Source organism: Ascaphus truei, unplaced genomic scaffold, assembly GCF_040206685.1.
Source record: "Ascaphus truei isolate aAscTru1 unplaced genomic scaffold, aAscTru1.hap1 HAP1_SCAFFOLD_1099, whole genome shotgun sequence".
Lineage (NCBI taxonomy): Eukaryota > Metazoa > Chordata > Amphibia > Anura > Ascaphidae > Ascaphus > Ascaphus truei.
Window position 1 is genome coordinate 73,114 of NW_027453965.1, and position 20,583 is coordinate 93,696.

The window sequence follows — 20,583 nt, forward strand, 5'->3', positions numbered from 1 at the left end:
CGCAGGGTATATAATAAGCAGTCAGTGCCCCTGTGCCCATCGCAGGGTATATAATAAGCAGTCAGTGCCCCTGTGCCCAGCGCAGGGTATATAATAAGCAGTCAGTGCCCCTGTGCCCAGCGCAGGGTATATAATAAGCAGTCAGTGCCCCTGTGCCCAGCGCAGGGCCTATAAAAAGCAGTCAGTGCCCCTGTGTCCAGCGCAGGGCCTATAATAAGCAGTCAGTGCCCCTGTGCCCAGTGCAGGGTATATAATAAGCAGTCAGTGCCCCTGTGCCCAACGCAGGGCCTATAATAAGCAGTCAGTGCCCCTGTGCCCAGCGCAGGGTATATAATAAGCAGTCTGTGCCCCCGTGCCCAGCGCAGGGCCTATAATAAGCAGTCAGTGCCCCTGTGCCCAGCGCAGGGTATATAATAAGCAGTCTGTGCCCCCGTGCCCAGCGCAGGGTATATAATAAGCAGTCAGTGCCCCTGTGCCCAACGCAGGGCCTATAATAAGCAGTCAGTGCCCCTGTGCCCAGCGCAGGGTATATAATAAGCAGTCAGTGCCCCTGTGCCCAGCGCAGGGTATATAATAAGCAGTCAGTGCCCCTGTGCCCAGCGCAGGGCCTATAATAAGCAGTCATTGCCCCTGTGCCCAGCGCAGGGTATATAATAAGCAGTCAGTGCCCCTGTGCCCAGCGCAGGGTATATAATAAGCAGTCAGTGCCCCTGTGCCCAGCGCAGGGCATATAATAAGCAGTCAGTGCCCCTGTGCCCAGCGCAGGGCCTATAATAAGCAGTCAGTGCCCCTGTGCCCAACGCAGGGCATATAATAAGCAGTCAGTGCCCCTGTGCCCAATGCAGGGTATATAATAAGCAGTCAGTGCCCCTGTGCCCAGCGCAGGGTATATAATAAGCAGTCAGTGCCCCTGTGCCCAGCGCAGGGCCTATAATAAGCAGTCAGTGCCCCTGTGCCCAACGCAGGGTATATAATAAGCAGTCAGTGCCCCTGTGCCCAGCGCAGGGTATATAATAAGCAGTCAGTGCCCCTGTGCCCAGCGCAGGGTATATAATAAGCAGTCAGTGCCCCTGTGCCCAGCGCAGGGTATATAATAAGCAGTCAGTGCCCCTGTGCCCAGCGCAGGGCCTATAGAAAGCAGTCAGTGCCCCTGTGTCCACCGCAGGGCCTATAATAAGCAGTCAGTGCCCCTGTGCCCAGCGCAGGGTATATAATAAGCAGTCAGTGCCCCTGTGCCCAATGCAGGGCCTATAATAAGCAGTCAGTGCCCCTGTGCCCAGCGCAGGGTATATAATAAGCAGTCTGTGCCCCCGTGCCCAGCGCAGGGTATATAATAAGCAGTCAGTGCCCCTGTGCCCAGCGCAGGGTATATAATAAGCAGTCAGTGCCCCTGTGCCCAGTGCAGGGCCTATAATAAGCAGTCAGTGCCCCTGTGCCCAGCGCAGGGTATATAATAAGCAGTCAGTGCCCCTGTGCCCAGCGCAGGGCCTATAATAAGCAGTCAGTGCCCCTGTGCCCAGCGCAGGGTATATAATAAGCAGTCAGTGCCCCTGTGCCCAGCGCAGGGTATATAATAAGCAGTCAGTGCCCCTGTGCCCAGCGCAGGGCATATAATAAGCAGTCAGTGCCCCTGTGCCCAGCGCAGGGCCTATAATAAGCAGTCAGTGCCCCTGTGCCCAATGCAGGGTATATAATAAGCAGTCAGTGCCCCTGTGCCCAGCGCAGGGTATATAATAAGCAGTCAGTGCCCCTGTGCCCAGCGCAGGGCCTATAATAAGCAGTCAGTGCCCCTGTGCCCAACGCAGGGTATATAATAAGCAGTCAGTGCCCCTGTGCCCAGCGCAGGGTATATAATAAGCAGTCAGTGCCCCTGTGCCCAGCGCAGGGTATATAATAAGCAGTCAGTGCCCCTGTGCCCAGCGCAGGGTATATAATAAGCAGTCAGTGCCCCTGTGCCCAGCGCAGGGCCTATAATAAGCAGTCAGTGCCCCTGTGCCCAGCGCAGGGTATATAATAAGCAGTCAGTGCCCCTGTGCCCAGCGCAGGGCCTATAATAAGCAGTCAGTGCCCCTGTGCCCAGCGCAGGGTATATAATAAGCAGTCAGTGCCCCTGTGCCCAACGCAGAGTCTATAATAAGCAGTCAGTGCCCCTGTGCCCAGCGCAGGGCCTATAATAAGCAGTCAGTGCCCCTGTACCCAGCGCAGGGTATATAATAAGCAGTCAGTGCCCCTGTGCCCAGCGCAGGGTATATAATAAGCAGTCAGTGCCCCTGTGCCCAGCGCAGGGTATATAATAAGCAGTCAGTGCCCCTGTGCCCAGCGCAGGGTATATAATAAGCAGTCAGTGCCCCTGTGCCCAGCGCAGGGCCTATAGAAAGCAGTCAGTGCCCCTGTGTCCACCGCAGGGCCTATAATAAGCAGTCAGTGCCCCTGTGCCCAGCGCAGGGTATATAATAAGCAGTCAGTGCCCCTGTGCCCAACGCAGGGCCTATAATAAGCAGTCAGTGCCCCTGTGCCCAGCGCAGGGTATATAATAAGCAGTCTGTGCCCCCGTGCCCAGCGCAGGGCCTATAATAAGCAGTCAGTGCCCCTGTGCCCAGCGCAGGGTATATAATAAGCAGTCTGTGCCCCCGTGCCCAGCGCAGGGTATATAATAAGCAGTCAGTGCCCCTGTGCCCAGCGCAGGGCCTATAATAAGCAGTCAGTGCCCCTGTGCCCAGCGCAGGGTATATAATAAGCAGTCTGTGCCCCCGTGCCCAGCGCAGGGTATATAATAAGCAGTCAGTGCCCCTGTGCCCAGCGCAGGGCCTATAATAAGCAGTCAGTGCCCCTGTGCCCAGCGCAGGGTATATAATAAGCAGTCAGTGCCCCTGTGCCCAGCGCAGGGCCTATAATAAGCAGTCAGTGCCCCTGTGCCCAGCGCAGGGCATATAATAAGCAGTCAGTGCCCCTGTGCCCAGCGCAGGGTATATAATAAGCAGTCAGTGCCCCTGTGCCCAGCGCAGGGTTTATAATAAGCAGTCAGTGCCCCTGTGCCCAGCGCAGGGTATATAATAAGCAGTCAGTGCCCCTGTGCCCAGCGCAGGGTATATAATAAGCAGTCAGTGCCCCTGTGCCCAGCGCAGGGTATATAATAAGCAGTCAGTGCCCCTGTGCCCAGCGCAGGGCCTATAATAAGCAGTCAGTCCCCTGTGCCCAGCGCAGGGTATATAATAAGCAGTCAGTGCCCCTGTGCCCAGCGCAGGGTATATAATAAGCAGTCAGTGCCCCTGTGCCCAGCGCAGGGTATATAATAAGCAGTCAGTGCCCCTGTGCCCAGCGCAGGGTATATAATAAGCAGTCAGTGCCCCTGTGCCCAGCGCAGGGTATATAATAAGCAGTCAGTGCCCCTGTGCCCAGCGCAGGGCCTATAATAAGCAGTCAGTGCCCCTGTGCCCAGCGCAGGGTATATAATAAGCAGTCAGTGCCCCTGTGCCCAGCGCAGGGTATATAATAAGCAGTCAGTGCCCCTGTGCCCATCGCAGGGTATATAATAAGCAGTCAGTGCCCCTGTGCCCAGCGCAGGGTATATAATAAGCAGTCAGTGCCCCTGTGCCCAGCGCAGGGTATATAATAAGCAGTCAGTGCCCCTGTGCCCAGCGCAGGGCCTATAAAAAGCAGTCAGTGCCCCTGTGTCCAGCGCAGGGCCTATAATAAGCAGTCAGTGCCCCTGTGCCCAGTGCAGGGTATATAATAAGCAGTCAGTGCCCCTGTGCCCAACGCAGGGCCTATAATAAGCAGTCAGTGCCCCTGTGCCCAGCGCAGGGTATATAATAAGCAGTCTGTGCCCCCGTGCCCAGCGCAGGGCCTATAATAAGCAGTCAGTGCCCCTGTGCCCAGCGCAGGGTATATAATAAGCAGTCTGTGCCCCCGTGCCCAGCGCAGGGTATATAATAAGCAGTCAGTGCCCCTGTGCCCAACGCAGGGCCTATAATAAGCAGTCAGTGCCCCTGTGCCCAGCGCAGGGTATATAATAAGCAGTCAGTGCCCCTGTGCCCAGCGCAGGGTATATAATAAGCAGTCAGTGCCCCTGTGCCCAGCGCAGGGCCTATAATAAGCAGTCATTGCCCCTGTGCCCAGCGCAGGGTATATAATAAGCAGTCAGTGCCCCTGTGCCCAGCGCAGGGTATATAATAAGCAGTCAGTGCCCCTGTGCCCAGCGCAGGGCATATAATAAGCAGTCAGTGCCCCTGTGCCCAGCGCAGGGCCTATAATAAGCAGTCAGTGCCCCTGTGCCCAACGCAGGGCATATAATAAGCAGTCAGTGCCCCTGTGCCCAATGCAGGGTATATAATAAGCAGTCAGTGCCCCTGTGCCCAGCGCAGGGTATATAATAAGCAGTCAGTGCCCCTGTGCCCAGCGCAGGGCCTATAATAAGCAGTCAGTGCCCCTGTGCCCAACGCAGGGTATATAATAAGCAGTCAGTGCCCCTGTGCCCAGCGCAGGGTATATAATAAGCAGTCAGTGCCCCTGTGCCCAGCGCAGGGTATATAATAAGCAGTCAGTGCCCCTGTGCCCAGCGCAGGGTATATAATAAGCAGTCAGTGCCCCTGTGCCCAGCGCAGGGCCTATAATAAGCAGTCAGTGCCCCTGTGCCCAGCGCAGGGTATATAATAAGCAGTCAGTGCCCCTGTGCCCAGCGCAGGGCCTATAATAAGCAGTCAATGCCCCTGTGCCCAGCGCAGGGTATATAATAAGCAGTCAGTGCCCCTGTGCCCAACGCAGAGTCTATAATAAGCAGTCAGTGCCCCTGTGCCCAGCGCAGGGTATATAATAAGCAGTCAGTGCCCCTGTGCCCAGCGCAGGGTATATAATAAGCAGTCAGTGCCCCTGTGCCCAGCGCAGGGTATATAATAAGCAGTCAGTGCCCCTGTGCCCAGCGCAGGGTATATAATAAGCAGTCAGTGCCCCTGTGCCCAGCGCAGGGCCTATAATAAGCAGTCAGTGCCCCTGTGCCCAACGCAGGGCCTATAATAAGCAGTCAGTGCCCCTGTGCCCAGCGCAGGGCCTATAATAAGCAGTCAGTGCCCCTGTGCCCAGCGCAGGGCATATAATAAGCAGTCAGTGCCCCTGTGCCCAGCGCAGGGTATATAATAAGCAGTCAGTGCCCCTGTGCCCAGCGCAGGGTATATAATAAGCAGTCAGTGCCCCTGTGCCCAGCGCAGGGTATATAATAAGCAGTCAGTGCCCCTGTGCCCAGCGCAGGGTATATAATAAGCAGTCAGTGCCCCTGTGCCCAGCGCAGGGCCTATAATAAGCAGTCAGTGCCCCTGTGCCCAGCGCAGGGTATATAATAAGCAGTCAGTGCCCCTGTGCCCAGCGCAGGGTATATAATAAGCAGTCAGTGCCCCTGTGCCCAGCGCAGGGTATATAATAAGCAGTCAGTGCCCCTGTGCCCAGCGCAGGGTATATAATAAGCAGTCAGTGCCCCTGTGCCCAGCGCAGGGCCTATAGAAAGCAGTCAGTGCCCCTGTGTCCACCGCAGGGCCTATAATAAGCAGTCAGTGCCCCTGTGCCCAGCGCAGGGTATATAATAAGCAGTCAGTGCCCCTGTGCCCAATGCAGGGCCTATAATAAGCAGTCAGTGCCCCTGTGCCCAGCGCAGGGTATATAATAAGCAGTCTGTGCCCCCGTGCCCAGCGCAGGGTATATAATAAGCAGTCAGTGCCCCTGTGCCCAGCGCAGGGTATATAATAAGCAGTCAGTGCCCCTGTGCCCAGTGCAGGGCCTATAATAAGCAGTCAGTGCCCCTGTGCCCAGCGCAGGGTATATAATAAGCAGTCAGTGCCCCTGTGCCCAGCGCAGGGCCTATAATAAGCAGTCAGTGCCCCTGTGCCCAGCGCAGGGTATATAATAAGCAGTCAGTGCCCCTGTGCCCAGCGCAGGGTATATAATAAGCAGTCAGTGCCCCTGTGCCCAGCGCAGGGCATATAATAAGCAGTCAGTGCCCCTGTGCCCAGCGCAGGGCCTATAATAAGCAGTCAGTGCCCCTGTGCCCAATGCAGGGTATATAATAAGCAGTCAGTGCCCCTGTGCCCAGCGCAGGGTATATAATAAGCAGTCAGTGCCCCTGTGCCCAGCGCAGGGCCTATAATAAGCAGTCAGTGCCCCTGTGCCCAACGCAGGGTATATAATAAGCAGTCAGTGCCCCTGTGCCCAGCGCAGGGTATATAATAAGCAGTCAGTGCCCCTGTGCCCAGCGCAGGGTATATAATAAGCAGTCAGTGCCCCTGTGCCCAGCGCAGGGTATATAATAAGCAGTCAGTGCCCCTGTGCCCAGCGCAGGGCCTATAATAAGCAGTCAGTGCCCCTGTGCCCAGCGCAGGGTATATAATAAGCAGTCAGTGCCCCTGTGCCCAGCGCAGGGCCTATAATAAGCAGTCAGTGCCCCTGTGCCCAGCGCAGGGTATATAATAAGCAGTCAGTGCCCCTGTGCCCAGCGCAGGGTATATAATAAGCAGTCAGTGCCCCTGTGCCCAGCGCAGGGTATATAATAAGCAGTCAGTGCCCCTGTGCCCAATGCAGGGCCTATAATAAGCAGTCAGTGCCCCTGTGCCCAGCGCAGGGTATATAATAAGCAGTCTGTGCCCCCGTGCCCAGCGCAGGGTATATAATAAGCAGTCAGTGCCCCTGTGCCCAGCGCAGGGTATATAATAAGCAGTCAGTGCCCCTGTGCCCAGTGCAGGGCCTATAATAAGCAGTCAGTGCCCCTGTGCCCAGCGCAGGGTATATAATAAGCAGTCAGTGCCCCTGTGCCCAGCGCAGGGCCTATAATAAGCAGTCAGTGCCCCTGTGCCCAGCGCAGGGTATATAATAAGCAGTCAGTGCCCCTGTGCCCAGCGCAGGGTATATAATAAGCAGTCAGTGCCCCTGTGCCCAGCGCAGGGCATATAATAAGCAGTCAGTGCCCCTGTGCCCAGCGCAGGGCCTATAATAAGCAGTCAGTGCCCCTGTGCCCAATGCAGGGTATATAATAAGCAGTCAGTGCCCCTGTGCCCAGCGCAGGGTATATAATAAGCAGTCAGTGCCCCTGTGCCCAGCGCAGGGTATATAATAAGCAGTCAGTGCCCCTGTGCCCAGCGCAGGGTATATAATAAGCAGTCAGTGCCCCTGTGCCCAGCGCAGGGTATATAATAAGCAGTCAGTGCCCCTGTGCCCAGCGCAGGGTATATAATAAGCAGTCAGTGCCCCTGTGCCCAGCGCAGGGCCTATAATAAGCAGTCAGTGCCCCTGTGCCCAGCGCAGGGTATATAATAAGCAGTCAGTGCCCCTGTGCCCAGCGCAGGGCCTATAATAAGCAGTCAGTGCCCCTGTGCCCAGCGCAGGGTATATAATAAGCAGTCAGTGCCCCTGTGCCCAGCGCAGGGCCTATAATAAGCAGTCAGTGCCCCTGTGCCCAACGCAGAGTCTATAATAAGCAGTCAGTGCCCCTGTGCCCAGCGCAGGGCCTATAATAAGCAGTCAGTGCCCCTGTACCCAGCGCAGGGTATATAATAAGCAGTCAGTGCCCCTGTGCCCAGCGCAGGGTATATAATAAGCAGTCAGTGCCCCTGTGCCCAGCGCAGGGCCTATAGAAAGCAGTCAGTGCCCCTGTGTCCACCGCAGGGCCTATAATAAGCAGTCAGTGCCCCTGTGCCCAGCGCAGGGTATATAATAAGCAGTCAGTGCCCCTGTGCCCAATGCAGGGCCTATAATAAGCAGTCAGTGCCCCTGTGCCCAGCGCAGGGTATATAATAAGCAGTCTGTGCCCCCGTGCCCAGCGCAGGGTATATAATAAGCAGTCAGTGCCCCTGTGCCCAGCGCAGGGTATATAATAAGCAGTCAGTGCCCCTGTGCCCAGTGCAGGGCCTATAATAAGCAGTCAGTGCCCCTGTGCCCAGCGCAGGGTATATAATAAGCAGTCAGTGCCCCTGTGCCCAGCGCAGGGCCTATAATAAGCAGTCAGTGCCCCTGTGCCCAGCGCAGGGTATATAATAAGCAGTCAGTGCCCCTGTGCCCAGCGCAGGGTATATAATAAGCAGTCAGTGCCCCTGTGCCCAGCGCAGGGCATATAATAAGCAGTCAGTGCCCCTGTGCCCAGCGCAGGGCCTATAATAAGCAGTCAGTGCCCCTGTGCCCAATGCAGGGTATATAATAAGCAGTCAGTGCCCCTGTGCCCAGCGCAGGGTATATAATAAGCAGTCAGTGCCCCTGTGCCCAGCGCAGGGCCTATAATAAGCAGTCAGTGCCCCTGTGCCCAACGCAGGGTATATAATAAGCAGTCAGTGCCCCTGTGCCCAGCGCAGGGTATATAATAAGCAGTCAGTGCCCCTGTGCCCAGCGCAGGGTATATAATAAGCAGTCAGTGCCCCTGTGCCCAGCGCAGGGTATATAATAAGCAGTCAGTGCCCCTGTGCCCAGCGCAGGGCCTATAATAAGCAGTCAGTGCCCCTGTGCCCAGCGCAGGGTATATAATAAGCAGTCAGTGCCCCTGTGCCCAGCGCAGGGCCTATAATAAGCAGTCAGTGCCCCTGTGCCCAGCGCAGGGTATATAATAAGCAGTCAGTGCCCCTGTGCCCAGCGCAGGGTATATAATAAGCAGTCAGTGCCCCTGTGCCCAGCGCAGGGTATATAATAAGCAGTCAGTGCCCCTGTGCCCAGCGCAGGGTATATAATAAGCAGTCAGTGCCCCTGTGCCCAGCGCAGGGTATATAATAAGCAGTCAGTGCCCCTGTGCCCAGCGCAGGGTATATAATAAGCAGTCAGTGCCCCTGTGCCCAGCGCAGGGTATATAATAAGCAGTCAGTGCCCCTGTGCCCAGCGCAGGGCCTATAATAAGCAGTCAGTGCCCCTGTGCCCAGCGCAGGGCCTATAATAAGCAGTCAGTGCCCCTGTGCCCAGCGCAGGGTATATAATAAGCAGTCAGTGCCCCTGTGCCCAGCGCAGGGTATATAATAAGCAGTCAGTGCCCCTGTGCCCAGCGCAGGGTATATAATAAGCAGTCAGTGCCCCTGTGCCCAGCGCAGGGTATATAATAAGCAGTCAGTGCCCCTGTGCCCAGCGCAGGGCCTATAAAAAGCAGTCAGTGCCCCTGTGTCCAGCGCAGGGCCTATAATAAGCAGTCAGTGCCCCTGTGCCCAGTGCAGGGCCTATAATAAGCAGTCAGTGCCCCTGTGCCCAGCGCAGGGTATATAATAAGCAGTCTGTGCCCCCGTGCCCAGCGCAGGGCCTATAATAAGCAGTCAGTGCCCCTGTGCCCAGCGCAGGGTATATAATAAGCAGTCTGTGCCCCCGTGCCCAGCGCAGGGTATATAATAAGCAGTCAGTGCCCCTGTGCCCAACGCAGGGCCTATAATAAGCAGTCAGTGCCCCTGTGCCCAGCGCAGGGTATATAATAAGCAGTCAGTGCCCCTGTGCCCAGCGCAGGGTATATAATAAGCAGTCAGTGCCCCTGTGCCCAGCGCAGGGCCTATAATAAGCAGTCATTGCCCCTGTGCCCAGCGCAGGGTATATAATAAGCAGTCAGTGCCCCTGTGCCCAGCGCAGGGTATATAATAAGCAGTCAGTGCCCCTGTGCCCAGCGCAGGGCATATAATAAGCAGTCAGTGCCCCTGTGCCCAGCGCAGGGCCTATAATAAGCAGTCAGTGCCCCTGTGCCCAACGCAGGGCATATAATAAGCAGTCAGTGCCCCTGTGCCCAATGCAGGGTATATAATAAGCAGTCAGTGCCCCTGTGCCCAGCGCAGGGTATATAATAAGCAGTCAGTGCCCCTGTGCCCAGCGCAGGGCCTATAATAAGCAGTCAGTGCCCCTGTGCCCAACGCAGGGTATATAATAAGCAGTCAGTGCCCCTGTGCCCAGCGCAGGGTATATAATAAGCAGTCAGTGCCCCTGTGCCCAGCGCAGGGTATATAATAAGCAGTCAGTGCCCCTGTGCCCAGCGCAGGGTATATAATAAGCAGTCAGTGCCCCTGTGCCCAGCGCAGGGCCTATAATAAGCAGTCAGTGCCCCTGTGCCCAGCGCAGGGTATATAATAAGCAGTCAGTGCCCCTGTGCCCAGCGCAGGGCCTATAATAAGCAGTCAATGCCCCTGTGCCCAGCGCAGGGTATATAATAAGCAGTCAGTGCCCCTGTGCCCAACGCAGAGTCTATAATAAGCAGTCAGTGCCCCTGTGCCCAGCGCAGGGTATATAATAAGCAGTCAGTGCCCCTGTGCCCAGCGCAGGGTATATAATAAGCAGTCAGTGCCCCTGTGCCCAGCGCAGGGTATATAATAAGCAGTCAGTGCCCCTGTGCCCAGCGCAGGGTATATAATAAGCAGTCAGTGCCCCTGTGCCCAGCGCAGGGCCTATAATAAGCAGTCAGTGCCCCTGTGCCCAACGCAGGGCCTATAATAAGCAGTCAGTGCCCCTGTGCCCAGCGCAGGGCCTATAATAAGCAGTCAGTGCCCCTGTGCCCAGCGCAGGGCATATAATAAGCAGTCAGTGCCCCTGTGCCCAGCGCAGGGTATATAATAAGCAGTCAGTGCCCCTGTGCCCAGCGCAGGGTATATAATAAGCAGTCAGTGCCCCTGTGCCCAGCGCAGGGTATATAATAAGCAGTCAGTGCCCCTGTGCCCAGCGCAGGGTATATAATAAGCAGTCAGTGCCCCTGTGCCCAGCGCAGGGCCTATAATAAGCAGTCAGTGCCCCTGTGCCCAGCGCAGGGTATATAATAAGCAGTCAGTGCCCCTGTGCCCAGCGCAGGGTATATAATAAGCAGTCAGTGCCCCTGTGCCCAGCGCAGGGTATATAATAAGCAGTCAGTGCCCCTGTGCCCAGCGCAGGGTATATAATAAGCAGTCAGTGCCCCTGTGCCCAGCGCAGGGCCTATAGAAAGCAGTCAGTGCCCCTGTGTCCACCGCAGGGCCTATAATAAGCAGTCAGTGCCCCTGTGCCCAGCGCAGGGCCTATAATAAGCAGTCAGTGCCCCTGTGCCCAATGCAGGGCCTATAATAAGCAGTCAGTGCCCCTGTGCCCAGCGCAGGGTATATAATAAGCAGTCTGTGCCCCCGTGCCCAGCGCAGGGTATATAATAAGCAGTCAGTGCCCCTGTGCCCAGCGCAGGGTATATAATAAGCAGTCAGTGCCCCTGTGCCCAGTGCAGGGCCTATAATAAGCAGTCAGTGCCCCTGTGCCCAGCGCAGGGTATATAATAAGCAGTCAGTGCCCCTGTGCCCAGCGCAGGGCCTATAATAAGCAGTCAGTGCCCCTGTGCCCAGCGCAGGGTATATAATAAGCAGTCAGTGCCCCTGTGCCCAGCGCAGGGTATATAATAAGCAGTCAGTGCCCCTGTGCCCAGCGCAGGGCATATAATAAGCAGTCAGTGCCCCTGTGCCCAGCGCAGGGCCTATAATAAGCAGTCAGTGCCCCTGTGCCCAATGCAGGGTATATAATAAGCAGTCAGTGCCCCTGTGCCCAGCGCAGGGTATATAATAAGCAGTCAGTGCCCCTGTGCCCAGCGCAGGGCCTATAATAAGCAGTCAGTGCCCCTGTGCCCAACGCAGGGTATATAATAAGCAGTCAGTGCCCCTGTGCCCAGCGCAGGGTATATAATAAGCAGTCAGTGCCCCTGTGCCCAGCGCAGGGTATATAATAAGCAGTCAGTGCCCCTGTGCCCAGCGCAGGGTATATAATAAGCAGTCAGTGCCCCTGTGCCCAGCGCAGGGCCTATAATAAGCAGTCAGTGCCCCTGTGCCCAGCGCAGGGTATATAATAAGCAGTCAGTGCCCCTGTGCCCAGCGCAGGGCCTATAATAAGCAGTCAGTGCCCCTGTGCCCAGCGCAGGGTATATAATAAGCAGTCAGTGCCCCTGTGCCCAACGCAGGGTCTATAATAAGCAGTCAGTGCCCCTGTGCCCAGCGCAGGGCCTATAATAAGCAGTCAGTGCCCCTGTACCCAGCGCAGGGTATATAATAAGCAGTCAGTGCCCCTGTGCCCAGCGCAGGGTATATAATAAGCAGTCAGTGCCCCTGTGCCCAGCGCAGGGTATATAATAAGCAGTCAGTGCCCCTGTGCCCAGCGCAGGGTATATAATAAGCAGTCAGTGCCCCTGTGCCCAGCGCAGGGCCTATAGAAAGCAGTCAGTGCCCCTGTGTCCACCGCAGGGCCTATAATAAGCAGTCAGTGCCCCTGTGCCCAGCGCAGGGTATATAATAAGCAGTCAGTGCCCCTGTGCCCAACGCAGGGCCTATAATAAGCAGTCAGTGCCCCTGTGCCCAGCGCAGGGTATATAATAAGCAGTCTGTGCCCCCGTGCCCAGCGCAGGGCCTATAATAAGCAGTCAGTGCCCCTGTGCCCAGCGCAGGGTATATAATAAGCAGTCTGTGCCCCCGTGCCCAGCGCAGGGTATATAATAAGCAGTCAGTGCCCCTGTGCCCAGCGCAGGGCCTATAATAAGCAGTCAGTGCCCCTGTGCCCAGCGCAGGGTATATAATAAGCAGTCAGTGCCCCTGTGCCCAGCGCAGGGTATATAATAAGCAGTCAGTGCCCCTGTGCCCAGCGCAGGGCCTATAATAAGCAGTCAGTGCCCCTGTGCCCAGCGCAGGGTATATAATAAGCAGTCAGTGCCCCTGTGCCCAGCGCAGGGTATATAATAAGCAGTCAGTGCCCCTGTGCCCAGCGCAGGGTATATAATAAGCAGTCAGTGCCCCTGTGCCCAGCGCAGGGCCTATAATAAGCAGTCAGTGCCCCTGTGCCCAACGCAGGGCATATAATAAGCAGTCAGTGCCCCTGTGCCCAATGCAGGGTATATAATAAGCAGTCAGTGCCCCTGTGCCCAGCGCAGGGTATATAATAAGCAGTCAGTGCCCCTGTGCCCAGCGCAGGACCTATAATAAGCAGTCAGTGCCCCTGTGCCCAACGCAGGGTATATAATAAGCAGTCAGTGCCCCTGTGCCCAGCGCAGGGTATATAATAAGCAGTCAGTGCCCCTGTGCCCAGCGCAGGGTATATAATAAGCAGTCAGTGCCCCTGTGCCCAGCGCAGGGTATATAATAAGCAGTCAGTGCCCCTGTGCCCAGCGCAGGGCCTATAATAAGCAGTCAGTGCCCCTGTGCCCAGCGCAGGGTATATAATAAGCAGTCAGTGCCCCTGTGCCCAGCGCAGGGCCTATAATAAGCAGTCAGTGCCCCTGTGCCCAGCGCAGGGTATATAATAAGCAGTCAGTGCCCCTGTGCCCAACGCAGAGTCTATAATAAGCAGTCAGTGCCCCTGTGCCCAGCGCAGGGTATATAATAAGCAGTCAGTGCCCCTGTGCCCAGCGCAGGGTATATAATAAGCAGTCAGTGCCCCTGTGCCCAGCGCAGGGTATATAATAAGCAGTCAGTGCCCCTGTGCCCAGCGCAGGGTATATAATAAGCAGTCAGTGCCCCTGTGCCCAGCGCAGGGTATATAATAAGCAGTCAGTGCCCCTGTGCCCAGCGCAGGGCCTATAATAAGCAGTCAGTGCCCCTGTGCCCAGCGCAGGGCCTATAATAAGCAGTCAGTGCCCCTGTGCCCAGCGCAGGGCCTATAATAAGCAGTCAGTGCCCCTGTGCCCAACGCAGGGCCTATAATAAGCAGTCAGTGCCCCTGTGCCCAGCGCATGGCCTATAATAAGCAGTAAGTGCCCCTGTGCCCAGCGCAGGGTATATAATAAGCAGTCAGTGCCCCTGTGCCCAGCGCAGGGTATATAATAAGCAGTCAGTGCCCCTGTGCCCAGCGCAGGGTATATAATAAGCAGTCAGTGCCCCTGTGCCCAGCGCAGGGTATATAATAAGCAGTCAGTGCCCCTGTGCCCAGCGCAGGGTATATAATAAGCAGTCAGTGCCCCTGTGCCCAGCGCAGGGCCTATAATAAGCAGTCAGTGCCCCTGTGCCCAGCGCAGGGTATATAATAAGCAGTCAGTGCCCCTGTGCCCAGCGCAGGGTATATAATAAGCAGTCAGTGCCCCTGTGCCCAGCGCAGGGTATATAATAAGCAGTCCGTGCCCCTGTGCCCAGCGCAGGGTATATAATAAGCAGTCAGTGCCCCTGTGCCCAGCGCAGGGCCTATAATAAGCAGTCAGTGCCCCTGTGCCCAGCGCAGGGTATATAATAAGCAGTCAGTGCCCCTGTGCCCAGCGCAGGGTATATAATAAGCAGTCAGTGCCCCTGTGCCCATCGCAGGGTATATAATAAGCAGTCAGTGCCCCTGTGCCCAGCGCAGGGTATATAATAAGCAGTCAGTGCCCCTGTGCCCAGCGCAGGGTATATAATAAGCAGTCAGTGCCCCTGTGCCCAGCGCAGGGCCTATAGAAAGCAGTCAGTGCCCCTGTGTCCAGCGCAGGGCCTATAATAAGCAGTCAGTGCCCCTGTGCCCAGCGCAGGGTATATAATAAGCAGTCAGTGCCCCTGTGCCCAACGCAGGGCCTATAATAAGCAGTCAGTGCCCCTGTGCCCAGCGCAGGGTATATAATAAGCAGTCTGTGCCCCCGTGCCCAGCGCAGGGCCTATAATAAGCAGTCAGTGCCCCTGTGCCCAGCGCAGGGTATATAATAAGCAGTCAGTGCCCCTGTGCCCAGCGCAGGGTATATAATAAGCAGTCAGTGCCCCTGTGCCCAGCGCAGGGTATATAATAAGCAGTCAGTGCCCCTGTGCCCAGCGCAGGTTATATAATAAGCAGTCAGTGCCCCTGTGCCCAGCGCAGGGTCTATAATAAGCAGTCAGTGCCCCTGTGCCCAACGCAGGGCCTATAATAAGCAGTCAGTGCCCCTGTGCCCAGCGCAGGGTATATAATAAGCAGTCAGTGCCCCTGTGCCCAACGCAGGGTCTATAATAAGCAGTCAGTGCCCCTGTGCCCAACGCAGGGTCTATAATAAGCAGTCAGTGCCCCTGTGCCCAGCGCAGGGTCTATAATAAGCAGTCAGTGCCCCTGTGCCCAGCGCAGGGTATATAATAAGCAGTCAGTGCCCCTGTGCCCAGCGCAGGGTATATAATAAGCAGTCAGTGCCCCTGTGCCCAGCGCAGGGTATATAATAAGCAGTCAGTGCCCCTGTGCCCAGCGCAGGGTATATAATAAGCAGTCAGTGCCCCTGTGCCCAGCGCAGGGTATATAATAAGCAGTCTGTGCCCCCGTGCCCAGCGCAGGGTATATAATAAGCAGTCAGTGCCCCCGTGCCCAGCGCAGGGCCTATAATAAGCAGTCAGTGCCCCTGTACCCAGCGCAGGGTATATAATAAGCAGTCAGTGCCCCTGTGCCCAGCGCAGGGTATATAATAAGCAGTCAGTGCCCCTGTGCCCAGCGCAGGGCCTATAATAAGCAGTCAGTGCCCCTGTGCCCAGCGCAGGGTATATAATAAGCAGTCAGTGCCCCTGTGCCCAGCGCAGGGTATATAATAAGCAGTCAGTGCCCCTGTGCCCAGCGCAGGGCATATAATAAGCAGTCAGTGCCCCTGTGCCCAGCGCAGGGTATATAATAAGCAGTCAGTGCCCCTGTGCCCAGCGCAGGGTATATAATAAGCAGTCAGTGCCCCTGTGCCCAGCGCAGGTTATATAATAAGCAGTCAGTGCCCCTGTGCCCAGCGCAGGGTCTATAATAAGCAGTCAGTGCCCCTGTGCCCAACGCAGGGCCTATAATAAGCAGTCAGTGCCCCTGTGCCCAGCGCAGGGTATATAATAAGCAGTCAGTGCCCCTGTGCCCAACGCAGGGTCTATAATAAGCAGTCAGTGCCCCTGTGCCCAACGCAGGGTCTATAATAAGCAGTCAGTGCCCCTGTGCCCAGCGCAGGGTCTATAATAAGCAGTCAGTGCCCCTGTGCCCAGCGCAGGGTATATAATAAGCAGTCAGTGCCCCTGTGCCCAGCGCAGGGTATATAATAAGCAGTCAGTGCCCCTGTGCCCAGCGCAGGGTATATAATAAGCAGTCAGTGCCCCTGTGCCCAGCGCAGGGTATATAATAAGCAGTCAGTGCCCCTGTGCCCAGCGCAGGGTATATAATAAGCAGTCTGTGCCCCCGTGCCCAGCGCAGGGTATATAATAAGCAGTCAGTGCCCCCGTGCCCAGCGCAGGGCCTATAATAAGCAGTCAGTGCCCCTGTACCCAGCGCAGGGTATATAATAAGCAGTCAGTGCCCCTGTGCCCAGCGCAGGGTATATAATAAGCAGTCAGTGCCCCTGTGCCCAGCGCAGGGCCTATAATAAGCAGTCAGTGCCCCTGTGCCCAGCGCAGGGTATATAATAAGCAGTCAGTGCCCCTGTGCCCAGCGCAGGGTATATAATAAGCAGTCAGTGCCCCTGTGCCCAGCGCAGGGCATATAATAAGCAGTCAGTGCCCCTGTGCCCAGCGCAGGGTATATAATAAGCAGTCAGTGCCCCTGTGCCCAGCGCAGGGTATATAATAAGCAGTCAGTGCCCCTGTGCCCAGCGCAGGGCATATAATAAGCAGTCAGTGCCCCTGTGCCCAGCGCAGGGCCTATAATAAGCAGTCAGTGCCCCTGTGCCCAACGCAGGGCCTATAATAAGTAGTCAGTGCCCCTGTGCCCAACGCAGGGTATATAATAAGCAGTCAGTGCCCCTGTGCCCAGCGCAGGGTATATAATAAGCAGTCAGTGCCCCTGTGCCCAGCGCAGGGCCTATAATAAGCAGTCAGTGCCCCTGTGCCCAACGCAGGGTATATAATAAGCAGTCAGTGCCCCTGTGCCCAGCGCAGGGTATATAATAAGCAGTCAGTGCCCCTGTGCCCAGCGCAGGGTATATAATAAGCAGTCAGTGCCCCTGTGCCCAGCGCAGGGTATATAATAAGCAGTCAGTGCCCCTGTGCCCAGCGCAGGGCCTATAATAAGCAGTCAGTGCCCCTGTGCCCAGCGCAGGGCATATAATAAGCAGTCAGTGCCCCTGTGCCCAGCGCAGGGCCTATAATAAGCAGTCAGTGCCCCTGTGCCCAGCGCAGGGTATATAATAAGCAGTCAGTGCCCCTGTGCCCAGCGCAGGGCATATAATAAGCAGTCAGTGCCCCTGTGCCCAACGCAGGGTCTATAATAAGCAGTCAGTGCCCCTGTGCCCAGCGCAGGGTATATAATAAGCAGTCAGTGCCCCTGTGCCCAGCGCAGGGTATATAATAAGCAGTCAGTGCCCCTGTGCCCAGCGCAGGGTATATAATAAGCAGTCAGTGCCCCTGTGCCCAGCGCAGGGCCTATAATAAGCAGTCAGTGCCCCTGTGCTCAACGCAGGGCCTATAATAAGCAGTCAGTGCCCCTGTGCCCAGCGCAGGGCCTATAATAAGCAGTCAGTGCCCCTGTGCCCAGCGCAGGGTATATAATAAGCAGTCAGTGCCCCTGTGCCCAGCGCAGGGTATATAATAAGCAGTCAGTGCCCCTGTGCCCAGCGCAGGGTATATAATAAGCAGTCAGTGCCCCTGTGCCCAGCGCAGGGTATATAATAAGCAGTCAGTGCCCCTGTGCCCAGCGCAGGGTATATAATAAGCAGTCAGTGCCCCTGTGCCCAGCGCAGGGTATATAATAAGCAGTCAGTGCCCCTGTGCCCAGCGCAGGGCCTATAATAAGCAGTCAGTGCCCCTGTGCCCAGCGCAGGGCCTATAATAAGCAGTCAGTGCCCCTGTGCCCAGCGCAGGGTATATAATAAGCAGTCAGTGCCCCTGTGCCCAACGCAGGGCCTATAATAAGCAGTCAGTGCCCCTGTGCCCAGCGCAGGGTATATAATAAGCAGTCTGTGCCCCCGTGCCCAGCGCAGGGCCTATAATAAGCAGTCAGTGCCCCTGTGCCCAGCGCAGGGTATATAATAAGCAGTCAGTGCCCCTGTGCCCAGCGCAGGGTATATAATAAGCAGTCAGTGCCCCTGTGCCCAGCGCAGGGTATATAATAAGCAGTCAGTGCCCCTGTGCCCAGCGCAGGGTATATAATAAGCAGTCAGTGCCCCTGTGCCCCTGTGCCCAGCGCAGGGTATATAATAAGCAGTCAGTGCCCCTGTGCCCAGCGCAGGGTCTATAATAAGCAGTCAGTGCCCCTGTGCCCAACGCAGGGCAAATAATAAGCAGTCAGTGCCCCTGTGCCCAGCGCAGGGTATATAATAAGCAGTCAGTGCCCCTGTGCCCAGCGCAGGGTATATAATAAGCAGTCAGTGCCCCTGTGCCCAGCGCAGGGTATATAATAAGCAGTCAGTGCCCCTGTGCCCAGCGCAGGGTATATAATAAGCAGTCAGTGCCCCTGTGCCCAGCGCAGGGTATATAATAAGCAGTCAGTGCCCCTGTGCCCAGCGCAGGGCCTATAATAAGCAGTCAGTGCCCCTGTGCCCAGCGCAGGGCCTATAATAAGCAGTCAGTGCCCCTGTGCCCAGCGCAGGGTATATAATAAGCAGTCAGTGCCCCTGTGCCCAGCGCATGGTATATAATAAGCAGTCAGTGCCCCTGTGCCCAGCGCAGGGTATATAATAAGCAGTCAGTGCCCCTGTGCCCAGCGCAGGGCCTATAATAAGCAGTCAGTGCCCCTGTGCCCAGCGCAGGGCCTATAATAAGCAGTCAGTGCCCCTGTGCCCAGCGCAGGGTATATAATAAGCAGTCAGTGCCCCTGTGCCCAGCGCAGGGTATATAATAAGCAGTCAGTGCCCCTGTGCCCAGCGCAGGGTATATAATAAGCAGTCAGTGCCCCCGTGCCCAGCGCAGGGTATATAATAAGCAGTCAGTGCCCCTGTGCCCAGCGCAGGGTATATAATAAGCAGTCAGTGCCCCTGTGCCCAGCGCAGGGCCTATAATAAGCAGTCAGTGCCCCTGTGCCCAGCGCAGGGTATATAATAAGCAGTCAGTGCCCCTGTGCCCAGCGCAGGGTATATAATAAGCAGTCAGTGCCCCTGTGCCCAGCGCAGGGTATATAATAAGCAGTCAGTGCCCCTGTGCCCAGCGCAGGGTATATAATAAGCAGTCCGTGCCCCTGTGCCCAGCGCAGGGTATATAATAAGCAGTCAGTGCCCCTGTGCCCAACGCAGGGCCTATAATAAGCAGTCAGTGCCCCTGTGCCCAGCGCAGGGTATATAATAAGCAGTCAGTGCCCCTGTGCCCAGCGCAGGGTATATAATAAGCAGTCAGTGCCCCTGTGCCCAGCGCAGGGTATATAATAAGCAGTCAGTGGCCCTGTGTCCAGCGCAGGGTATATAATAAGCAGTCAGTGCCCCTGTGCCCAACGCAGGGTCTATAATAAGCAGTCAGTGCCCCTGTGCCCAACGCAGGGCCTATAATAAGCAGTCAGTGCCCCTGTGCCCAGCGCAGGGCCTATAATAAGCAGTCAGTGCCCCTGTGCCCAGCGCAGGGCCTATAATAAGCCTGTGCCAAGCCTACCCGCCTGACATGACCATTCCTGTGCCACGCCTACTCACCTGACATGCCCACGCCTGTGCCACGCTTACCCGCCTGACATGCCCATGCCTGTGCCACGCGTACCCGCCTGCCATGCCGTGTCTGTGCCACGCGTACCCGCCTGACATGCCCATGCCTGTGCCCCGCGTACCCGCCTGCCATGCCCGTGTCTGTGCCACGCGTACCCGCCTGCCATGCCGTGTCTGTGCCACGCGTACCCAACTGCCATGCCGTGTCTGTGCCACGCGTACCCGCCTGCCATGCCTGTGTCTGTGCCACGCGTACCCGCCTGCCATGCCCGTGTCTGTGCCACGTGTACCCCCCTGCCATGCCCGTGTCTGTGCCACGCGTACCCGCCTGCCATGCCCGTGTCTGTGCCACGCGTACCCGCCTGCCATGTCCGCCCGACATGCCTGTGTCTGTGCCATGCGTACCTGCCTGACATGCCCACGCCTGTGCCACGCGTACCGCCTCACATGCCCGTGTCTGTGCCACGCGTACCCGCCTGACATGCCTGTGTCTGTGCCACGCGTACCCGACTGACATGCCCGTGTCTGTGCCACGCGTACCCACCTGACATACCCACGCCTGTGCCACGCGCACCCACCTGACATACCCACGCCTGTGCCACGCGTACACGCCTGACAAGCCCGTGTCTGTGCCACGTGTACCCGCCTGACATGCGCGTGTCTGTGCCACGCATACCCGCCTGACATGCCCGTGTCTATGCCACGCGTACCCGCATGCCATGCCCGTGTCTGTGCCACGCGTACCAGCCTGACATGCCCGTGTCTGTGCCACGCTTACCTGCCTGACATGCCTGTTTCTGTGCCACGCGTACCTGCCTGAAATGCCCACGCCTGTGCCACGCGTACCCGCCTGACATGCCCGTGTCTGTGCGACGCGTACCAGCCTGACATGCCCACGCCTGTGACACGCAAACCCACCTGACATGACCACGCCTGTGCCACGCGCACCCACCTGACATGCCCACGCCTGTGCCACGCCTACGCCTGTGCCACGCGCACCCACCTGACATGACCATGCCTGTGCCACGCGCACATACCTGACATGCCCACGCCTGTGCCACGCGCACCCACCTGATATGCACACGCCTGTGCCACGCGCACCCACCTGACATGCCCACGCCTGTGCCACGGCTACGCCTGTGCCACGCGCACCGCCTGATATGCCCACGCCTGTG

At 56.8% G+C, this 20,583-nt stretch overlaps 1 protein-coding gene across 1 annotated transcript in view; it reads right to left on the minus strand.

Annotated features, from left to right (window-relative positions):
- The window catches only part of ERF (ETS2 repressor factor), a 56,026-nt gene that overhangs the window by 22,160 nt on the left and 13,283 nt on the right, over positions 1–20,583 (minus strand). The window lies entirely within an intron of this gene.